Below are 23,222 nucleotides of genomic sequence, written 5' to 3' on the forward strand. Positions count from 1 at the left end.
CAATAGGCTACCCAAGGCCGAATATTCATGTACATGTTGAGGTCAATTTTGCACTTAATACCTCACAAAAACAGCATGCAATCTACTAATTTATGCTTTGCACATTGTGGCCCAAAACTTATAATATAGCATCAAGCACTTATATGTGTGCTAGGCGAATTGTGCTTGCAATTTCACAAGCATTCTTCCACATTTTCTTCTTTAAATCAATATATTCATCACTTAGTTCATAACCAAACATAATGTGCAATCATATATATGCATATATGAGCATGGCGAATTTTCAAGGTGTCCATAGCCATCCAAAACACAAACTTTTAACTAACATGCAAGAAGCATGAATCATGCTCAAGAATGCATCATGGCCAAGTATGACAATCATGCTCCTTTTCAACTTTAATCATGATAAAACAAAGAGAAAACTCAAAATCTTACTCATGAGTAGAAAATCCATCATTGCATGCATCATCATCAAGCTTCACACTTAGCATGCAATGGCTTTATCACTATAACAACTTTGGCCAAATACCATTTCCATGGCATACCAAAGATTTGAGCCATGGCTAACATGCACATCAAGTTAGCAACCAAAACATGCATGAAACTCCCAACACAACCTCATACATACCTTAATCTTGATGCAAACTTAGCCAAATCTCCTTCTAGATCTCTTCCAAACCAAGCATGAAGCAAAAATCCTCCTTCTTCCTTAGTTTTGGCTCAAAGAAAGGATGAACAAAATTTTTTTCTTTCCTTCTCTACAACTCACGGCAATGGGGTATGCCACTCTCTCACACACATTTTTTTTTTCATTCTTTTCTTACCCATGCTTATTTGTTTACTATTTCTCCCTAATGCCCAACAAAACATGTTTCATGACATGTTTGACCCATATTTCTTTGTCATGGCCGGCCATTACTTGTAGAAAGGGGGAATTTGACATGCAAGTCCATTATTTTGCATGCATGCTTTAATTAGTCATCACCTATTTCCCTATCGTACTTTCAAAGTTCACTACTAAGTCCTTTCTTATAATTTAGCACCTAATTAATAAAAATCGAGACACGAAATATTTACGCATACCAATTCCACATACAATAAGTACGGAATATAACACTTAATTATTCTTGTGACTCGGTTTCGTGGTCCCGAAACCACTCTCCGACTAGGGTCACATTCGGGGTGTCACAGAAAAATAATAATAGAGCTTGTTACAATTGTGGTTCGAGAGATTATTTTATCTGAGATTGTCTTGAGTTAAATGGCAAAGATAAATCTCAGAATGCAAGATCAAGCAATACAGCTACTTGAGGGAGGCCGCCAAGAAATACAGGAAATGCAAGTGGTAATCATGGTACAATGAAAGATTCTACAGTGAGATCTGAGGCTAGAGTACTTGTTAGAGCCTACGCTAATCGCGCTCTTGAAAAAGCGTCATCACTAGATGTTATTACCAGTACATTTTCTCTTTACGACACTAATGTGACTACTTTAACTGATCCTGGATTGACACATTTGTATGTTTATGAGAATTTAGTGTCTAGTAAGAAATTACCTGTTGAAATTACTGAGTTTATGATTAAAGTATCAAACCCCTTAGGCAAGTAAGTTCTAGTTGACAAAATATGCAAAAACTATCCTTTAATGACTCGAGGTTACTGTTTTTCGGCTGACTTGATGCTTTTACCATTTGATGAGTTTGATGTGATGTTGGGTATGGATTGGTTGACTTTACATGATGTCGTTGTGAATTTTATATGAAAGATTATAGAATTAAAGTGTCAGATTAATGAAATTCTTCGGATTGAATCAAATGAATCAAATGAATTGCCTGTTGTGATTTCATCTATGTCAGCTCAGAGATGTGTGAGAAAAGATTGTGAGGCTTATCTTGCTTATGTTTTTGATACAAAAGTGTCTGAATCAAATATTGAATCAGTGCCAGTTGTCTGTGAGTATCCAGATGTATTTCCTAAAGAATTACCGGGGTTGCCACCTATTAGAAAGGTTGAATTTGCTATTAAATTAGTGCCGAGAACTTCACCGATATCTATAGGTCCGTACAAAATGGCTCCGACAGAGTTGAAAGAGTTGAAGGCTCAGCTGCAAGAGTTAAAGATAGAGGTTTTGCACGACCGAGTTTTTTACCCTAGGGTGCACCTGTACTATTCGTAAAGAAGAAAGACAGGTCAATGAGAATGTGTATTGATTATCGTCAGCTCAAAAAAGTTACAATAAAGAATAAGTATCCATTACAGAGAATAGATGATTTGTTTGATCAATTGAAAATGCAACAGTGTTTTCGAAGATTGATTTGAGATCATGTTATTATTAGTTGCGAGTTAAAGACTTAAATGTACCAAAAACTGCATTCATAACAAGGTACGGACACTATGAATTCCTTGTTATGCTTTTTGGACTAACTAATGCTCTTGCCATTTTTATGGATTTGATGAATCAGATCTTTAGACCATATTTAGAAGATTTGTTGTTGTGTTCATTGACGACATTCTGGTCTATTCACGAGATGAGTCTGAGCATGCGAGCATTTGAAGATTGTGTTGCAAACCTTGAGAGATAAGCAACTATATGCTAAATTCAGAAAATGTGAATTTTGGCTACAAGAAGTCAGATTTTTATGACATATTGTCTTGGCGGATGGCATTCGAGTTGATCCAAGAAAGATTTTTGTAGTAATTGACAAACCACCTAGAAATGTATCTGAGGTTAGAAGTTTTCTGGGATTGGCTGGTTACTATCGACGTTTTGTAAAAGGGTTTTCGATAATTACTACACCGATGACTAGACTGCTATAGAAAGATGTCAAGTGCTTTCGAGTTTGTTTCAGCCTGTAATGATACCGGAGTGGAAATGGGATATAGTGACTATGGATTTTGTATCGAGATTACCCCTATCTCCAAAGAAGAAAGATGCAATTTGGGTTATCGTTGATCGACTGACGAAATCCACACATTTTATTCTAGTATGTACTGAATTTTCGCTTGATAAATTGGCTGAGTTGTATATTTTTGAGATCGTTAGATTGTACGGGGTGCCAATTTCAATTATTTCGGATAGAGATTAGAGGTACACATCACGACTTTGGAAGAAATTACAAGAAGCTTTGGTATGAAGCTTAATTTTAGTACAGCTTTTCATCCGCAAACTGACGAATAGTCTGAATGAGTAATTAAAATTCTTGAAGATATGCTTTGATGTTGTGTTTTAGAGTTCGAAGTTAATTGCAAAAATATTTGCCACTAGTTGAATTTGCATATAATAACAGCTTTCAATCGAGCATAAAGATGGCTCCATATAAAGCATTGTATGGTCATAAATGCCGAACTCCATTATATTGGACCAAGTTGAGTGAGAAACAGATTTACGGGGTTGATTTGGTTAGAGACACCGAAGAAAAAGTGACAGTACTTCGTGATTGTTTGAAAGCAGCTTCAGATCGTCAAAAGTCGTACACGAATTTGAAACGAAAAGATATTGAATTTTAGATCGGTGAAAAACCATTTTTCAAAGTATCTCCATGGAAGAAAATACTTCGTTTCGGTCGAAAAGGCAAATTAAGTTCACGATTCATCGGGCCGTATGAGATTATTGAACAAATAGGGCCAGTGGCACATTAACTAGCTTTACCATTGGAGTTAGAAAAGATTCATAACGTATTTCATGTATCGATATTGCACCGATATAGATATGACCCATCACATGTGATTTCACCATTAGAGATAGAAATTCAACCTGATATGACATACAACGAAGAACTGATCAGAGTTCTAGCTCGAAAAGTCAAAGAATTGAGAAATAAACGCATAGCTATAGTAAAAGTCTTATGGCAACGTCATGGCATAGAAGATGCTACGTGGGAGCTCGACGAAGCTATGAGAAAATAGTACCCTAACCTATTCCCTGGTAAGATTTTCGAGGACGAAAATCCCTAAGGGGGGATAGTTGTAACAATTGTTTTTAGTCAAATCGGAATAGTAGTTTCAAGACCACAAATTCGAGGTCATAAAATTATTTTCATATTATCTTAAATGCTTGCAGCATGATGGTATGTATGTGTGAAAGTTTCGTGAAGAAATTTTATCATTTGAATAGTTAATTTGATAAAAAGGACTAAATCGCATAAAGTGTAAAAGTGAAGTTCTATTGCTAAAGGTGTCAATTAGCTATAGAATTTTAAATTTAAGGTCCTTATGTTGCAATTAGACCATTACTTATTTGATTGGACATATATGGACATATTATGAGGTGTTTTAAATAGTTTATTATTAAGGTTATAATTATAAATTAGTAATTAAACTTAACATAAATAAAATAAAGCCAAATTAGCCTTATCATCATCTTCCATAACCGAATTTTGAAGGAGAAAAAGAAGAGATTAGGGTTCTTCATTCGACCAAGTAAAATTCAAGCAATTAGGTATGTGTTTTGCTCGGTTTTTAATGATTTCTATGTTTTTGTGATCGTTGCATCTCGTAATAGCTAGCCCAAGGACTAATTTACAAAAAATTTAAAGATTTTGAATGATGCCATTGATGAATACATGAGTATTTTGATGTTTGATGATAAATTGTGAGTATTTGATGCTAGATAAATAGGTTTTGTAAAGTGCTTTTTAGTGAAAATGCAAAATAGGGATTAAATTGAGAAATGTGCAAAGTTAATGGGTAAAATGTGAAATAAATGAAAATTATGGGCTACTAGGGGCATTATGGTAATTCGGCTAGCATGGGTATAATTAGAAATTCATTAATTTGTGATTTTATGTAATAAAGACTAAATTGTGAAAATATGAAAGTTAAGGGGAAAATGTGTAAAATAGCCCTAATGTATATTTTGGACTGAATTGAATAAATATTTGATTAAATGAGTTAATTTTGAATATATTCAGATCAAGAAAAACAGAATTTGAATCAGGATCGGGGAAAAACGAAAGTTATCGACACACGGCCATATGACACGAGCTTGTCTGGTGCCCGTGTGAGACACACGGAATTTGATGGTTCTGAGAGAGCCGAGTTTTGGCTTGAGAATACGAGCCAAGAATTTGATGAATTGTCTTATACGCCAACAGAATGTGTCAAATATGTTGTATCACTTCTGAAAGATACTGCATATTAGTGGTAGAACACTTTGATATCTGTGGTGCCGAGAGAAAGAGTCATGTGGGAATTCTTTCAGACCAAGTTCAGAAAGAAATACATAATTCAGCAGGTTTATTGATCAAAAGTGCAAAGAATTTCTGGAGTTGAAATAGGGTCGTATGACTATAACCGAGTACGAAAGAGAATTCATGAGACTAAGTAAATATGCTCAAGATGTATTTCCACTGAAGAAATTATGTGTAAATGGTTCGAAGATGGATTGAACGAAGACATTAAACTTCTAGTTGGGATTCTGGAATTGAAAGAATTTGTTGTTTTGGTTGACAAAGCTTACAAAGCCGAGGAACTTGGCAAAGAAAAGAGAAAAGCTAATTTTGAGGCTAAAGATTCGAGAAAAAGGCCAATAAGTAAACCCTATCATTCTTCTTCAAAGAAATCACGGGATTCATATAATTGTTCGAATGCTTCAGTGGGGTATTCTAATAGAGATCGTGGAAAGAAATACAAGAGTCCTAAAGCTCAAATCACTTCAGTATTGAGCGTTGGTAGTTTTAGAACCAACAAACCCGAGTGTCAACAGTGTGGAAGACGGCATTTTGGAGACTGTTGGATGAATAACAAAGCTTGTTTTAGATGTGGCTCGCATGATCATTTTATTCGAGATTGTCTTGAGTTACTTGAGAAAGACAATTTTTTGAATACAAGACTGAGCAATACAGCTGCTAGAGGGAGACCACCTAGAAATACGGGAAATGTGACTAGTAGTAAAAGTGCGACAAAGGATTCTACTATGAGATTCGAGGCTCGAGCACCAACTAGAGCTTACGATATTCGTGCTTGCGAAGATGCTTCATCATCAGATGTTATCACTGGTACATTTTCTCTCTATGACACTGATGTAATTGCTTTGATTGATCTTGGAACGAATCATTCATATGTCTGTAAGAATTTAGTGTCTAGTGAGAGTTTACTTGTTGAGTCTACCGAATTTGTGATTACAGTATCGAACCCTTAGGCCAGTATGTCCTAGTTGATAAAGTTTGCAAGAATTGTCCTTTGATGACTCAGGGTTACTATTTTCCAGCTAATTTGATGTTTTTACTATTTGATGAGTTCGATGTGATTTTGGGTATGGATTGGTTGACTCTACATGATGCTGTTGTAAATTGTAGATGAAAGACTATTGAATTGAAATGTCAGAATAGTGAAATTCTTCATATTGAATCCGATGATTCGAATGGGTTACCTATTGTGATATCGACGATGCTAGCTCAGAAATATGTGAGAAAAGGTTGTGATGCTTATCTTGCATATGTACTGGATAAAAAAGTGTCTGAATCGAAGATTGAATCGGTGCCAATGGTTTGTGAATATCCGGATGTGTTTCCAGAAGAGTTATCTGGGTTGCCACCAATAAGAAAGGTTGAATTTACTATTGAATTAATACCAAGAACATCACCGATATCGATAGCTCCGTATAGAATGTCTCCTACTAAATTAAAAGAATTGATAGCTTAGTTACAAGAGTTAACAGATAGAGGTTTTGCACGACCTAGTTTTTTGCCCTGGGGTGCACCAATTCTATTCGTAAAGAAGAAAGATGGATTGATGAGACTGTGTATTGACTACCATTAGCTCAACAAGGTTACGATTAAGAATAAGTATCATTTGCCAAGAATTGTTGATTTGTTTGATCAATTGAAAGGAGCAACAGTATTTTCAAAGATTGATTTGCGATCTGGCTATTATCAATTGCGAGTTAAAGATTTGAATGTGCCAAAAACTGCATTCAGAACAAGGTACAAACATTATAAATTTCTTGTTATGCGATTCAGATTAACTAACGCTCCTGCAGTTTTTATGGATTTGATGAATAGAATTTTTAGACCATATTTGGATAGATTTGTAGTTGTATTCATTAATGATATTCTAATCTGTTCTCGAGATGAATCTAAACATGCCGAGTATTTAAGAATTATATTACAAACATTGAGAGATAAGAAACTGTTTGCTAAATTCAGTAAATGTAAGTTTTTGCTTCGAATTTCTGGATTTTTGGGACATATTGTTTTAACGGAAGGCATCTGAGTTGGTCCGAGTAAGATTTCAGCAGTTGTCGACTGGAAACCACCAAGAAACGTGTCCAAATTCAGAAGTTTTCTAAGATTAGCTAGCTACTATCGGTGTTTTGTAAAAGGCTTCTCAATGATTGCTACATTGATTACTCGATTGCTATAGAAAGATGTGAAGTTCAAATGGTCCAAGAAATGCCAACAGAGTTTTGAAAAGTTGAAAGCACTGTTAACTGAAGCACCAGTTCTAGTTCAACTTGAGTTGGGGAAAGAGTTTGTGATTTTTAACGATGCGTCATTGAACAGTTTGGGATGTGTTTTGATGCAAGAAGGCAAAGTGATAGCTTATGCTTCCAGACAGTTGAAAAGAATTATCCGACGCATGACTTAGAGTTGTCTGCTATTGTTTTCACATTGAAAATTTGGCGACATCATTTATTCGGTGAGAAGTGCCATATTTTTATTTATCACAAGAGCTTGGAGTATTTAATGCCTCAGAAAGATTTAAATTTTCAACAACAAAGACGGCTCGAGTTGTTGAAAGACTATGAGTTAATAATTGATTATCATCCAGGAAAAGCAAATGTAGTCGCGGATGCTTTGAGTAGAAAATCTTTGTTTGCTTTGCGGGCAATAAACATACAATTAACTTTTTCTGATGATGGTTTGATTTTAGCTGAGTTAAAAGCTAAACCGGTGTTTCTTCAGCTAATTCGTGAGGCTCAGATATGTGATAATGAGTTACAGGCTAAAAGATGACAATGTGAGTCGACTACTGATTCAGAATATCAGCTCAGATCTAATGATTGCTTACAGTTCTGAGGTAAAATTTGTGTACCGAGAAATTTTGAGCTCCTGCAGAAAATTTTACACGAAGCACATAGTGGTAGCTTGTTTGTTCATCCGGGTAGTACTAAAATGTACAATGATTTGAAATAGTTGTATTGGTTGACAGGGAAGTAACGAGAAATTTCAGAATTTGTGTCGAGATGCTTGGTTTGTCAACAAGTCAAAGCGGAACATCAAGTGCCTTCGGGACTACTGCAGCTAGTAATGATACCAGAATGGAAATGGGATAAAGTTATGATGGATTTTGTATTAGGATTGCCCCTATCTCCTAAAAAGAAAGATGCCTGGGTTGTTGTTGATCAACTGACGAAATCTGCACATTTCATTCAGGTATGTATGGACTTTTCACTTGATAGATTAGCTAAATTGTATATCTTAGAGATTGTTAGATTGCACGGGTGCCAGTTTCAATTATTTTGGATAGGGATTCGGTGTTTACATAGCGATTTTGCAAGAAATTGCAAGAAGATTTAGGTACACGGTTGCATTTTAGTACTACATTTCATCCTCAAAATGATGGTTAGTCCAAGAGAATTATACAGATTCTCGAAGATATGCTTCATTGTTGTATTTAGAGTTTGAAGGCAACTGGGAAAAATATTTACCGTTGGTTGAATTTGCGTATAACAACAGTTTTCAATCGAGCATAAAGATGGCACCGTATGAAGCTTTATATGGTCGTAAATGCTGAAATCCATTGTACTGAACCAAACTTAGTGAAAAAAAGATTCACGGGGTTGATTTGGTCAGAGAGACCAAAGAGAAAGTGAAAGTAATTCGCGACAGTTTGAAAGCAGCTTCAAATCGACAGAAATCATATAGAGATTTGAAATGTAAAGACATTGAATTTCAAACCGGTGATAAAGTGTTTCTAATATTATCTCTTTGGAAGAAGATTCTTCATTTTGGTCATAAAGAAAAACTGAGTCCGCGATTTATCGGGCCGTATGAGATTATCGAAAGAATAAGGCTAGTGGCATATCAACTAACTTTACTATCAGAGTTAGGAAAGATCCACAATGTATTTCATGTGTCGATGTTACAATGGTATCGATCAGATCCATTACATATCATTTCTCCGGCAGAGATTAAAATTCAGCTTGATATGTTGTATAGTGAATAACCGATCAGAATTCTAGCTTGAGAAGTTAAAGAGTTGAGAAACAAGTGCATAGCTTTAGTGAATGTTCTATGGAAATGTCATGGTGCTGTAGAGGCTACGTGGGAACCTGAGAAAAATATGAGAAAATAGTATCCTAACCTATTTTCTGGTAAGATTTTTGGAGACAAAAATTCCTAAGGGGGAGAGTTGTAACTGCCCGTTTTTGGTCAAATCAGAACAGTAGTTTCAGGACCACAAATTCGAGGTCAAAATATTTATTTTATTATTATTTTATTATTATTTTGAGGTTTATAGTATGATAGTATGATTGTATGAAAATTCCGTTAAGAAATTTTACCGTTAGAATGCTTAATTCGATAAAAACGACTAAATCGCGTAAAGTGCTAAAGTGGTGTTCTAATAGCTAAAGGTGTCTAATAGCTATATAACTTTAAAGTGGAGGTCCTTAATTGGTAATTATACCAGTGGACATTCTTGGACATGTATTAAGTGACTTTAATGATTTATAATCAAGGTTACAAGTGTAATTTAATAAAATAAACTAAGTAAAATAAAGAAAACAAAATGTATCATCTTTTAATCCATCTTCTTCACTGAATTATTGAAGAGAAAGAATCCATTTTAGGGTTCTTCATTCGGCCAAGGCATTATTGTCCAATTAGGTACGATTCTCATTTTTAATGATTTATATATTTTTGAGATCGTTTTAGCTTAATCTAGATAGTCTAGGGACTAATTTACAAAACTGTTAAAGGTCTAGGGTTTTTCCTTTGATGAATATGTGTGTATTTTGATGTTTGATGATAGAAAATGGGTGGTTGTTGTTAAATAAACAACATTTGTTAAGTGATTTTTGATAAAATTGTCAATTAGGGATTTAATTGATAAATGTGATAAATTGTGTGGTAAATGTGTGAAATAATGTAAAATATGGGCTGTTATGAGTATAGGCGAAATTTGGCTAGCATGGGTATGGACTTAATTGCATGAATTTGCATTTTTATGAGCTAGGGACTAAATTGTAATGAAGTCTAAAGTTAGGGGCAAAAGTTTAAAGTTGTCATAATATGAAATTTGGATTAAATTGAATAGAATGATAATTAAATAACTTAAATTTGATTATATATAGATTAAGAAAAGCGAAGATCGGAATTAGATCGGGGGAAAAACAAAATAGTGGATTGATAGCTCGTTTCTTTCCGTATAAATCTGCAGTAAGTTCGTATGTTAATAAGCATTAATGTAATTGTGTTTAAATACTTTATAATTGTATTGTTGATGAATACGACCTTACTGAAATGATCGACTAAGATTCGGCAATGTCAAATCCCAGTTGAACCTTAGGATGATACATTTGTTGTGGATTCTTGTCAGCTTGTGTGAGCAGCATCGTGTAGTTACGTCTTGATCGTCAGCTTGTGTGAGCAGACCCGTTGATAGCTTGAGAGTGAGCATTATATGAGATATGAGATTGAGATGGCTTCGGCCGTGTATTGGCACTTAGGATGCGAGATTCCCGAGTATCGCTATTATTCTAAATGGTTCAACTGGTTTATCGATGAATTAGAAGAGTATGAAATTGATACGAATTTGTACAGTTATGTCGTGAACTATACAATCATTGAATCGAAGAAATTGATGAAATTCATGTCTAACCTTTGGATAGAATATGTGTTGGGTTTTTGGATTTAAATTGAATTGCATTATGTGATGTTTTAAGTACTTGAATTGTAGTTGAATGGTAAGTTTTACTTATTAAGCATATGAGCTTACTAAGCTTTAAAGCTTACTCTGCTTACTTTTCCATGTTTTATAGTTATTTCAAAGCTTGATCGGATTGGGAGTTGTCGGAGATCTCATCACACTATCTAGCTGTCATTTTGGAACTCTTAAACTTGTGTATTTGGTTATATGGCATGTATAGGTGTTCTGATTAATATGGCCTATATGTTGGTAATGGATTTAGCCAATTGATTTGTCTTGTAAATGATGAATGTTTGGTTATGTGTATAGCCATGTGATTTGGCTTATTTTGGTATATTTGGTTATTTATATATATGTGCAAATGGTCTTTTGTTCTGTGGTTGGTAATTGCTTTGTGAATGTTTGTTATGGATTGGTATTTAAGTACCAAATAGTTATATTTTGAGATATGGTATGCTTGTGGTTTTAGGAAAAATAATGCATAGTTGAAAGTGACCATTTAGGTAATTTTTAAATATGAAATTGGTATGTTTTGAATTGGCAAAACATGATGTTATAAACAATATAGTTGTTGCTATGGCACTAGCATGATTTAGGCTTAGTTGAGATTGGTTTTAATGTCTTTTGATACGATGTTATATGCCATTTGACATGTTTAGGTTGATGCAAATTTGGTTGAGAAAGCTGGCTTAGAAAATAACCTATTTTTGTCCACACGGGCAGAGACACAGGCATGTGTCTCAGCCGTGTGTGACACATGGTTAGGTGACACGGCTGTGTATCCCCTGATGTTTATTAGAAACCAAGTCAGTATGCTCCACATGACCCAGCACACGGGCGTATGACTTGGTCGTGTATACCCTACAATTTTGGCACGGCCTAACACACGGTCTAGCTCAGAGACCTGTGAGGCCATTTTGAAGGGTACACGGGCTAGTCACATGGGTGTGTGGTTGGCCGTATGACCCAAGTTAGGGAGTTACATGAAGTCATACACGGGCTAGGACATGGCATGTGGTCCCATTTCGAATGTCCACACAGGCTGTGACATTAGCGTGTCTTTGGCCGTGTGAGACACATGGTCTGGCTATACGGGCGTATGTCCCCTGTACTTTGAAAATTTTCTATGTTTTTTTCGAAAATTTCCTGAGTTATTGGTTTAGTCCTGAACCACTTCTAATGCATGATTTGAGCATCGAGGGCTCGTATTAGGGACAATATGATTGATTGTGAATGCATTTTGTTGGATATGAAAAATGTATGACAAATGTATGATTGTTTAATTGTTAAGTCTGGTAATGCTCCGTAACCCTATTTTGGCAATGGATACGGGTTAGGGGTGTTACATTCTCTATTCTTACCTTAGTCCCTAAGGACATGTTAACGTTCCCATATGGCGTTGTCCTTTAACAAGCCTTGCCATTCTGGAGAACCCATTCTAATCGTCATTGCAACTAGGCAAGTTTGCCTTCTTACTTGCTCATTTCCTCCTTACATATTTACCCTATAGTGGTATACCCGCAAGGGACTTTTCTCTAAAAGGAATGGTCTTGACAGACATTCTATCTCTGGGACTTTCATCCCTTTCATGAGATTTGCTCGCTCCTGTCTGGCCTACCTTTCTTTAATTCTTATTGGGTCTTCGCCCATGCCTTGTTGGCTTTCCACTTTCATCATTCTTGGTGGATTCTTTTTTATCCATTTTCCATACTTATGCTTTCTTTTACCTTCTCCCCCTAATTGCGAGGTTTCTCATACTGGTCGCTCAAGCCTATACCTAGCACTTGAGGTTCAAACTATCTTTTTGTGTTTGTATTTTGGTGAACTCTATGGGTTGTCATAATGTAGCTATAGTATTATATGTTGGGTCACCAAGACGTTCCATGGCACAGCGAAAAAAGTTATTTCGGTGATCTAAAATAGAAATCAATGCAAAAGGAATGAATCAAGAAGAAAAGGTTTGAAAATATACCTTTCGAAATTTGAAAAATACAAAGGAACCACTGCTGGTTTAATCCCCTTCACACGCTATCGATCCAAAGCCACAATAGAATCATCCCGACCTCTACATAGTCCACCCAATTGCGAACAAACGACTAAAAATTGAATATTTCAGTGAGTTTTTTTCAAAAAAATGCAGCTGCTAGACCTAGGTTTCTTTTCGTTTTCTTGGTTAATGTTGGTAACACTCTCTCACCTTAGGGTTTTTGTGATAAAAAAATGTGGCTACTAGACCTAGGTTTTTTTTTATTTTCGTGGTTAATGTTGGTAACACTCTCTCACCTTAGGGTTTTTATGATTCCCTTTTATTTTAATATCCATATTAAAATTGGAATCACCCCTTTTTGGTGCCAAAAAATATATGGAAAATATGATAATGTAATATCCTTTCCAAAAAGATAATGATTTCCACATATTTTATGTTTGACCAAATTATTATAATACTTTATTTTAATAATTTCGTAAATAATACATAATTAATATTTTATATGAATCAAATTTATATATTTATTTTAATTATGTTATCTATTCTTGTACAACAAATTTGTACATATATTGTGTTTATTATTTAATTGTCAAATTAATTTAATTCAGTAATTAATATAATTATGGTGAAAGTTAAATTTAATACCAACAATGTTTAGATTTTGTTTGTTTCAACCATAGGGAGTGACTCTATAGGCTCTTGTAACATTGGTGGTAATATTAGAACAGTTCTAACGTTACAAGCAATGAGTGGCATCTAGCAATGCATCATCGCTACCCAAGTTAGAAGAAGTCGTGGTTCGACATAACCTTTTTTTGATAAATTTTCATGTATTATATCATTTTATCTTTTATATCTCGATTGGACACAAGTCAAGGAATAGTCACACTTGCAAAGTCCAATCTCATGTTTCTTGATACCCGAAGTAGACTACAATAAACAAATAAGTGTAATATCTCATATTAACTTATTTGAGCATGACCATGCATTTTTAGTCTCACTTCATCAAGTGGCCTAAGATATTGCTCCCATTATGTAGGAGGGACAAATCCTATCTTGATCAATCATATCCCACTACATAGATTGTGGTATACCTAATATCAGTCTTTATAGTACAACTTGATACAATAAACGTTCAACCATATCAAAATATATGACTCACTATGTTAGAATAATGATGATCTCAAGTCTAAGAATCATATATATAGTTATCACTATAGGTAATATTGTAACTATTATATAATAATCCAAGAAAGATACTCATAGTGGGTCAATCCAATATGTCGTTCTCTAACAGATACTCATGTATTGATTTTGACATCCCTATGCCAATGACAACACTTTGTCATCAATCAACTACATATTAGTCTTAATGCATTATTGTTGTCCAAGCCCACAATAATACTTGAATAAGGACCTTTTAAGAATAATCGTATTATTCACGGGACATTATTATAAATTAATTTATTCTACACACACAGAAAGTGAAACTGAAATAACAATGGTAATGCCTTTTATTAATAAATAAGGTAGAATGAATATGTGATTACAATCATCTAATGATTGGCTTTTGGGCATACTCTAACATTATACCCTTCTCGTTTCGCTTCCCTTATCCCAACGGACCTCCCATGTATATTGTCTCGACGAACTTACTTTATTCTGTGTTTATTGTCCTAGAGGACTTATCTCTATTCCATGTTTACTGTCCCAATAGATTTATCTCTATGGATGCCATGGAGTCTTTCATCCATGGTCTTACACCAATCCACCATCCTAACTTACTAACTTAGATGCCATGGAGCCTTTTATCCATGGTCTTACTCATCACATATGGTTTTCATAACATCTTTAATTTATGGTCTTACATCGGGTACCTTATACCATTTACCTTGTTACCATGCGTCTTTCATCCATGGTTTTACGTCATTATCATTTTTCCATGTACCATGCTGCCATGACATCTTTCATCTATTGTCTTACGCTATGTACTTCATAATAGATTGTCATAGCCTCTTTCATCTATGGTCTTACACATTAGTCTGTCATCATAGTGTCGCCCAAAGGACCAATTTATACTGTCGTTGAGGTAAATACCATTCCATAATTTTATTTCCCGAATCTTTCTCCTATTACCTCCTTAAAACCACCTAACTTTGATGCTCGAACAACGTATTGTTTCCTCTGTAAGGTTTAAAGCTTCGCCTGAGGCGGTAACTAATGAAGTCTCTCCCTATTTCCCTTCCTAAACTTTACCTAACCACTTAAGGTTTCCCATAGTGATGCAATGCATGCTCATATCATTATTTACGCTTATAAAACCATGGCATGCTTAAACAACATAAATCATAACAATGGTTTTGAGTCTGGAAATCGCCTAAAACTTAATCATTTCCATCATTTATCCCTTCTCTCGAGCATCGGAGCTTCCATCCTCTAAGCAATGGCTTACAACCAAAATTAATCATTGGTTATACTCCATATTCTTAACTTAAACTCATTTTTTGAAACATGCAGAACCCTTGATGTCCATAAACTTTACCTTATGTGCACAGAAGGGTTAAACATTACCCGTTTATTGTTTTCCCTACTTTTCCAACTTCATCCTCATGAAGTCCACTCCATACAGAACCTTACATGGCTACTCCCTCTTTAAGCTACCAAAGAAAAAGAAAAATGAGAGAAACTGAGACAAGGTTGAGAAGAAAATCATCTTTGAAAGCCATCTCCCAGCCATTTATAGCCTTTCTTGTGCTATTTCCAATCCTATGGGAGTCATCCATGGCTAATTATGATGTCTCCCACTAAAGAACCGGCTAGTCCATCCTAACCGAACCAGGTTTGGTTCCCAACTATATCCAATTCGGTTTCCAACTTTCCTTTTTCTTCCAATTTAGGCTGTCAGCTTGCAATCTCTTTCAATTTAGTCTCTTATTCTTCCTTAATTTTAGGTTATTAGAAATCTAGGTTTACAGCCCTGATGTGGGAACAATTTCCACGTTCATGGCTTAGCTTTAACCAAAAAAGAGTTCAAGCCCCAATATGGAAAAACTGTCAAGTTTAGACCCCAAAAAGTTATTTAAACCATTTATTAAAATGAAATTTGTTACAAGAAAGTCTGAATAATTAATAATTTATGGAAAAATTATAAAATTAATATATAATAGAATAATTATATATAGTGCTTATTTGTTTAATTAAAATTACTTTTGAAAAATTATTTATGGAAAATTATTTGAATTTCTAGAAACGTAATTTTTTAATTTTGGATTATTCAATGTAAATTATTTTTTTTAAATTTTCTTGAACTCATTTTTGAAAGATCCCTAGGTGACGTAAATTTTAAAAGTTTTAAAAGGCTAATATATACGAAGGTACCTAAACTTGATAACATATACCTACTTGGTAACTAAAACTTTTTTTGGAATTAATTGGTACTTAAACTTGGAAACCATAAGCCAAGTTTGTAATAGCCCAATTTTTAGTGGTGGTTGACTCCATAAACATTATTAAATAATATTTACGAGTTTATTATAGTGTTATAATGAATTTTGATCTAATAAATTTGCTAATTGGATAGATAGTTAAAGTACAAGTGGATCGACCCTAAAGTCGGTAGTTTTTGAAAATGAGGTATCAGGACTTTATTTCAGTAAACCGAGCTCATAAATATTTTCATTAAATATTTATGAAGTTTTTGTACAGGTGAGTTGAATTTTGGCTCAGAAATTTTATTGAATTGATAGTTAATTAAAGTACAAGGATTAAATCGTAAAAATTGTAAAAGTTAATCGATATTGATTTTTATTAGTTAAAATGCTTAATTAATAAATGATTGAGGATTTAAGTGGAAAATTAACCACTTTGAAGCTAGTGGGACAATTAGTAATAGATAATTAATGATTTTATATGTTGAAATTAAGTTAGAAAGAATAATAATAAAGATTAAAAATATAAACAATAGGTTATCTTCTTCATTTTTCTTTTCTTCACCCGTTCCACCATTATTGAGAGAACTCCAAGGTTCGGCCAAGTCCTTTCTCTTGCATGTAAGTCCTAAACAAGTCATTTTTTTTGTAATTTTTATGTTTTTGAGATCATTGTAGCTTAACCTAGCTAGCCCGAGTATTAAATTATAAAGCTGTTAAAGTTTTAAAATGTTAGCATTAATGATTTTTGGGGTTTTTAATGTTAAATGGTAGGATTTGAATCTTAGAAATGAAATAGAACTAATTTGTAAAATGAAATTTGTTAATTTTGAGTATAGGGACTAAAATGCAAATATATCAAGTTTGATGTAAAATTTCTATAATCATGGTTTCTAAAGGTTTATAAAAGGATAGAATTGAAATTATATTGAAAAACAAAGCTCAAATGTGTAAGATATGATAGTTCGATTTTAGAGACTAAATTGAATAAAATGTGAAACTTTAAGGAAATTGTAAAACAAAACTTAAGTTGAGATATACATTGAATAATATGTTTTAATGTAATTGGCTTGATAATTTGAAATGAATTGATGTATAGATCAAGATTTAGTCCCTAATAGTTCTTCTATTGTTGTTTGTATTTGGTAAGTTCATATGAGACTTATTTTATTAATTCATAATATGTTTGTGTTATATTGTGTAATTTTTCTAGCTGTATTATCATGATTATAATGTTTTGGCATCAAATGGACTAAATCGTCAAATACGAATTAATTGATAAATTTGAATAGGTATATGTTATGTAATGGATGTGATCAACTATGTAATTGAACAGTATGCATGTGATAATGTTATAAGGTTTAAAAATGTATATGGGTTGTTATTCAATTTATGAAAAGTGTGTATACGGTTAGAAGATTGAAATGATACAGAAACTATAATGGTGCCTGAATGAATTTAGTAAACGATTATAATATGAATGGTATACCATTAAGGTCCAAAAGAGTAATTAGGCGTTGGTCAGAGATTTATTTATCGATGGATAAGATCTAGCATGTATTGCAAATTCTCAATAGCCCAAGTGAGCAAAATAGAATAAAGTTGCAAAGGTAAACCTAACCCACAGCTTGTGTGAGCAAGTCGAATTATTCTTTATCAATGTTTGAGATCCATCAGTCGATAACTTGAGTGAGTAGCATCAAATAAAGCTTGAATAAGCAAATCAGCTCTACAGTTTGTGGAATTAAAACAGTCCCATGTATTCGACATTAATTTACTATAGCTTTCCGGGCAGTAATAGTGATTAAAAATGGAAATGAAATGGTTGAAAGGTACGGTCAGGAATTGAATTGTTGTTTTTATAGTCTGAACATGATTCGAATAGTATATGATGTATAATGGAATAGTTGTATATGTATATGAATTGAGTTTCAGAGTCTTGTTGCAAATGGACTAACCCCTTAATATACTTGTTGACATATATGTGAAAGTAACAGAATGCCAAAGGATTTCCATGTTAGTCACAATATGTTTTAATTGTTTAAATTGTTGATTGATTAAGGTAAGTTAAGTAAAATTTTACCTACGAACTTACTAAGCATACAAAATGCTTATTCTGTTTTGTTTTCTATAGTTGGCATTTTGCGAATTAGGAAGATTGGATCAACACAAAGCTCACACTACTCAGTCTTCGTTTTGGTAGATTTTCATTTGTTCCGAACTTGGTTTTGTGGTATGTGAATAGGACTTTTTTCGTTCATATGTCTACTTTTGATGTTTTGAGTTTGAACAAGGAATGATGTGAATGCTTGTTGACAAGTATATAAGTAAGGTTGTTGGCAAAAGGGGCATGGTATATATATTTGATGTATTGAATGTGAAATGTTAAACTAAGATGTTGAGAATGTTTGGATATGTGATGCTTGAGTATAGGCATTAATGTGTATAGATGTTATCTTTAGTGGTAGTAGTTTTGGAACCTTAAATGGTGTTAAACTTAATTGGTAAATGAGTTGTGTACTAAATGTGCACTTTGGCATTTTTGTCAAGTAAAGGTAGAAGCTTAAGTGGCTTATGTTGGTAATGTATAAATTAAGTTTGAAATGTTAAGATGTTTAGTGTACCTTGTTTGAGTGATTGGTGAATATACATATAGGTTGTTAAGTTTACTAAAGTGTTCATCCATATGAAATAGCTTGTATGGTTTTTTGGTTGGGATGAATTAACATGTGTTTAGATTGGTTTTATGCAGCTTTGAATGGCCAAATGTGCACCATTTGAGCCATTAGTTTGATTTGGCATGAATTAGATACTTAATGGCACATGGTCATGTGTCGTATGCAGGCTGGCCACACGCTCGTGTGTGCACTGGAGACTTGGTAACTTTTGATCTACACAGTCTTAGTTAGTTAAACAACCTCAGTTACTATATCATATCTAAAATGGCCCATTTTCGGACTTATATTTTTATCCAAGTTTTTCTACTTTTTAGATGGACCTTCAGATCGAGGCCCATAGACGGGTCTACTCACACCCTTGGCCACTGTTATGAGTGGTAGATGATCCCAATGAACCAGTGCCTACATGAAGGGTTGCTGTGATTCACATTTGACAATCGAGTTTTGGACTGAGGTGGATTGGATTTTTTTAATTGGGCTAAGGTGGGGTTTAAAAAAATTTGTACTGCTTTGCGGATAAAATACAAAATACTTTTTTTAATTTTATAATTATTTTTATGAGTTTTAATTATAGTTTCATAATTTTATTTATAACATATATTATAATTCTACAAATATAATTTTACATATTTTATTGTAATTTTAAATTTTATAAGATTTTATATTAATTGTGTAAAACTTAATGTATTATATAATAATATGAGATGTCTCAAAGCATGATGATGTAGTTTGTGTAAAATGGGATTTTAGTATCTTTATTTTAATTTGATCCATTTTAGTTTTTATATTTTTATTTTTAAAATTTTAGTCTCGACTATATTATAAGTAAAGTTATAAATTTAGTTTATGTTCACCAGTTGGATCATTCTTAATGGTTATATTTTTGAATTTCAAAACTTTATTATTAATACAAGTGACAATCGTTAAATCTATTAATTGATTTTTTAAAGAGTAATATGTAAAAATAACAAACATAGATAACATTACACATGTGATAATATGTTTAACATATCAAATTTTACCTATAATAAATAAATTTAAATTCTATAAAGAAACTAAAAATAATTAAATTAAAATCTATCCACTCTTCAATCTAATAGCAAGTTTTGCCTATAATAATTGAACCAAAATTGAGGTAGCAAAAATCACTAAGTTGATTCCATTCCAAATAAGAGGATTTATATTTATTTTAATATTTATTAAAAGAATGTATATTTATTTTTTGTTTGTAGTATTATATAAGAAAAAAAAAACATTATGTTAAGATTTGTATTTAATATACTACTAGCCGATATATATTAAATACAAATCTTCATTAGCCCACAGAAATTAAAAGGAAAGCAAGCAGCACAAGATACAAAAGACGGTCAAAGCTCTCCTCTTTTTACAGTGGATTATAGTCTCAGTTTTGGTTATCACCACCAAAGGTCATGACGATTTTAGTATTGAAGAAGCTACAATCGAGAGCATCCAGAGAGCTTTTGCTGAGGATAAGCTCACATCACTCCAACTAGTCGATTTGTACTTGAACCGAATTCAGAATTTAAATCCCGTGCTTCGAAGTGTATTGGAAATCAATCCCCATGCCCGGGTTCAGGCAGAGGAGGCTGATCGCCAGAGGAGGAGTAACAGTCATCATCCTAGATCGTTCTTGCACGGCGTTCCGGTGCTGCTTAAGGACACGATAGCGACGGATGATAAAATGAATACGACTGTAGGATCATATGCTCTGCTGGGGTCTGTGGTTGGTTGGGACGCGGGAGTGGTGGAAAAGCTCAGGAATGTTGGGGCTGTTATTTTAGGGAAGGCCATCCTAACGGAGTGGTATTCTTTTCGAGCTTTGGGTAAAACTCCCAACGGCTGGTGTGCTCGAGGCGGCCAAGCGCAGGTACTTCAGGGTTTGCCTTCTCTTTGAACCTTTAACCATCTCACCTCGCCAATGAATCTTGGGCTTTGCAGAACCCTTATTTTGCGAGGGCAGATCCTTGTGGATCAAGCAGCGGATCAGCATATCCGTGGCCGCCAATATGGTGACCATTTCACTTTTGGTCAGAGACTCATGGTTCTATACTCTGCCCAGTGGACTATAACTCGGTAGTAGGTTTAAAGCCAACCGTTGGACTCACAAGCCGGGCTGGTGTTGTTCCCATCTCTTCCAGACAAGACACAATTGGGTATGACTTCTCTTTCAAATGACTAGTAGTACTCTTTCACAAACATGAAGACTAATACACACACACACACTAGAATTGTGGTGTACCATTTTATTTGAATTTTCAACATCTAGAGCATATAAGAACTAAATATTTCCTTTGATGATGATATAAAAGACCGATGGCCAGGACAGTGGTAGATGCAGTTCACTTGCTGAATGCAATTGTGGGCTTTGATCCAAGAGACAGTGAAGCAACATCGGAAACTGCTCAATTTATTCCTGATGGCGGTTATAAACAGTTCCTCAATGAAGATGGGATCATAGGAAAAAGATTGGGGGTTGTTAGACATCCATATTTGGACACCTTAAATAGATCCACAGTTTCAACGTTTGAGAATCACTTGGAATTACTCAGGTATACCAGTAATAATCCATTAACTTTATACCAGTAATAATCCATTAACTTTGTTCAGAGCAGAAGTCTACACCTAGTCCAATACTGTCTCTGATTGGAATTTTGTCTCTCAATTTTATGGATCGAATGGGAGCATCTTGAACTGTCTGAATAGACAGAAGCCATGATTGCTGAAAAGCGAGCGCATGGCATCATGGCTGCTAAACCCAAAGCCTCTAGTATGAAGAGGATCTTGGGGGAGTCAAGATACCGTGTTAGTTAGACCATGTGGTAGGATGCTCTCCCATCAATGACCTATATGCCATGAGTCATGGGGTTGAGTCAGACTATCGCAAAATTTTCAGTTTGCCATAGTTTTATTTGTTTAGATACTTCGGGCTGCTATCACGCTGTGAACTCATCAGGGGTCTCAACAGGGTAGAGAGATAAAACCCTAACTAGAGATATTACTCGACTTGTGTGATGTATTCATAGATCTATGAACCTGCAGGACTCTTGGTAGGTAGCCGAGGCACATCGACAAGCTTCTTTATTGTTGTTTTTGCCATCTTTTTGTTGATCAATGCATGTTCAGTTGTAGTTAAGGCAATACTAATGTTTTGTTTATCTCAAATTTGATAATTACAGAGCAAGAGGGGCGAGTATGATTGATGATCTAAATATACCAAATATTGATATAATTTCAGATTCTATCAGAAGTGGTGAGCTGATGCTATTACAGGCTGAGTTCAAGAGCTCCGTAAATGAATACCTGAAAGAGCTTGCAATCTCTTTCGTGAGATCACTTGCTGACATTATTGATTTCAACCAGAATAATCCCGAGTTGGTACATATGCATACATACAAATTTGTGACTGAATTGGCTTATGCAAAGCTTCTTTAATAAAATATTTGAACTGTGTATGATGCAGGAAAAGCTTGAAGAGTATGGGCAGCAGACTTTGATTGAATCAGAGAGGACAAATGGGATCGGGGAGAAAGAAAGAAAGGCAGCTGAATATCTAGAAAAGCTATCATGGGATGGCTTTGAGAAAAAGATGAAAGACTATAAACTGGACGCATTGGTGACGCCTGATATATCACTTGCAATGACTGTGCTAGCAATAGGAGGGTACCCAGGTATTTCAGTCGAGCCAAATACCAAAGCGATGGGATGCTCTTTGGGATTTGCTTTGGAGGGTTGAAGGGTTTGGAACCCAAGCTAATTGAGATGGCTTATGCTTTTGAACAGGCAATGAGGCTAAGAAAATTGACTTTTAGCGGCGTTTTTTTGCCTATAGCAGCGCTTTTAAGTACCACTAAAACTATAAGCGCCGCAAAAAACGCTGTTAAAGACAACGCTGCATTTTGTGACGTTTATAAAAAAAACGCCGTTAAAGAACATGACTTTAGCGGCGCTTTTCTCATAAATGTTGCTAAAAATCATGACTTTTAGCGTTGTTCTTTTTATAAATGCCGCTAAAAACCATGATTTTTAGCGTCGCTTTTCTTACAAACGCCGCTAAAAAACAAGACCTTTAAAAATATATTTTAATTAAATAATATTTATTATTTATTTCTATGATAAATATTATATTATGTTTAATTTTGAAATTTGAACTTTGAACTATATACTTTTAAGGATAAATAAAAATATTAATTAAATTAAAATTTTTATTAAAATTTTAACTTTAAAACTAAATATAAAA

The 23,222-nt window shown here is 34.2% G+C and overlaps 1 pseudogene; it reads left to right on the forward strand.

Moving 5' to 3' along the window:
• Window positions 1–1,359: 1,359 nt before the first annotated feature.
• On the forward strand, window positions 1,360–23,058 carry LOC108466212 (probable amidase At4g34880; annotated as a pseudogene).
• Window positions 23,059–23,222: the final 164 nt, after the last annotated feature.

The sequence above is a fragment of the Gossypium arboreum genome, chromosome 2 (assembly GCF_025698485.1).
Source record: "Gossypium arboreum isolate Shixiya-1 chromosome 2, ASM2569848v2, whole genome shotgun sequence".
NCBI classification, from domain to species: domain Eukaryota; kingdom Viridiplantae; phylum Streptophyta; class Magnoliopsida; order Malvales; family Malvaceae; genus Gossypium; species Gossypium arboreum.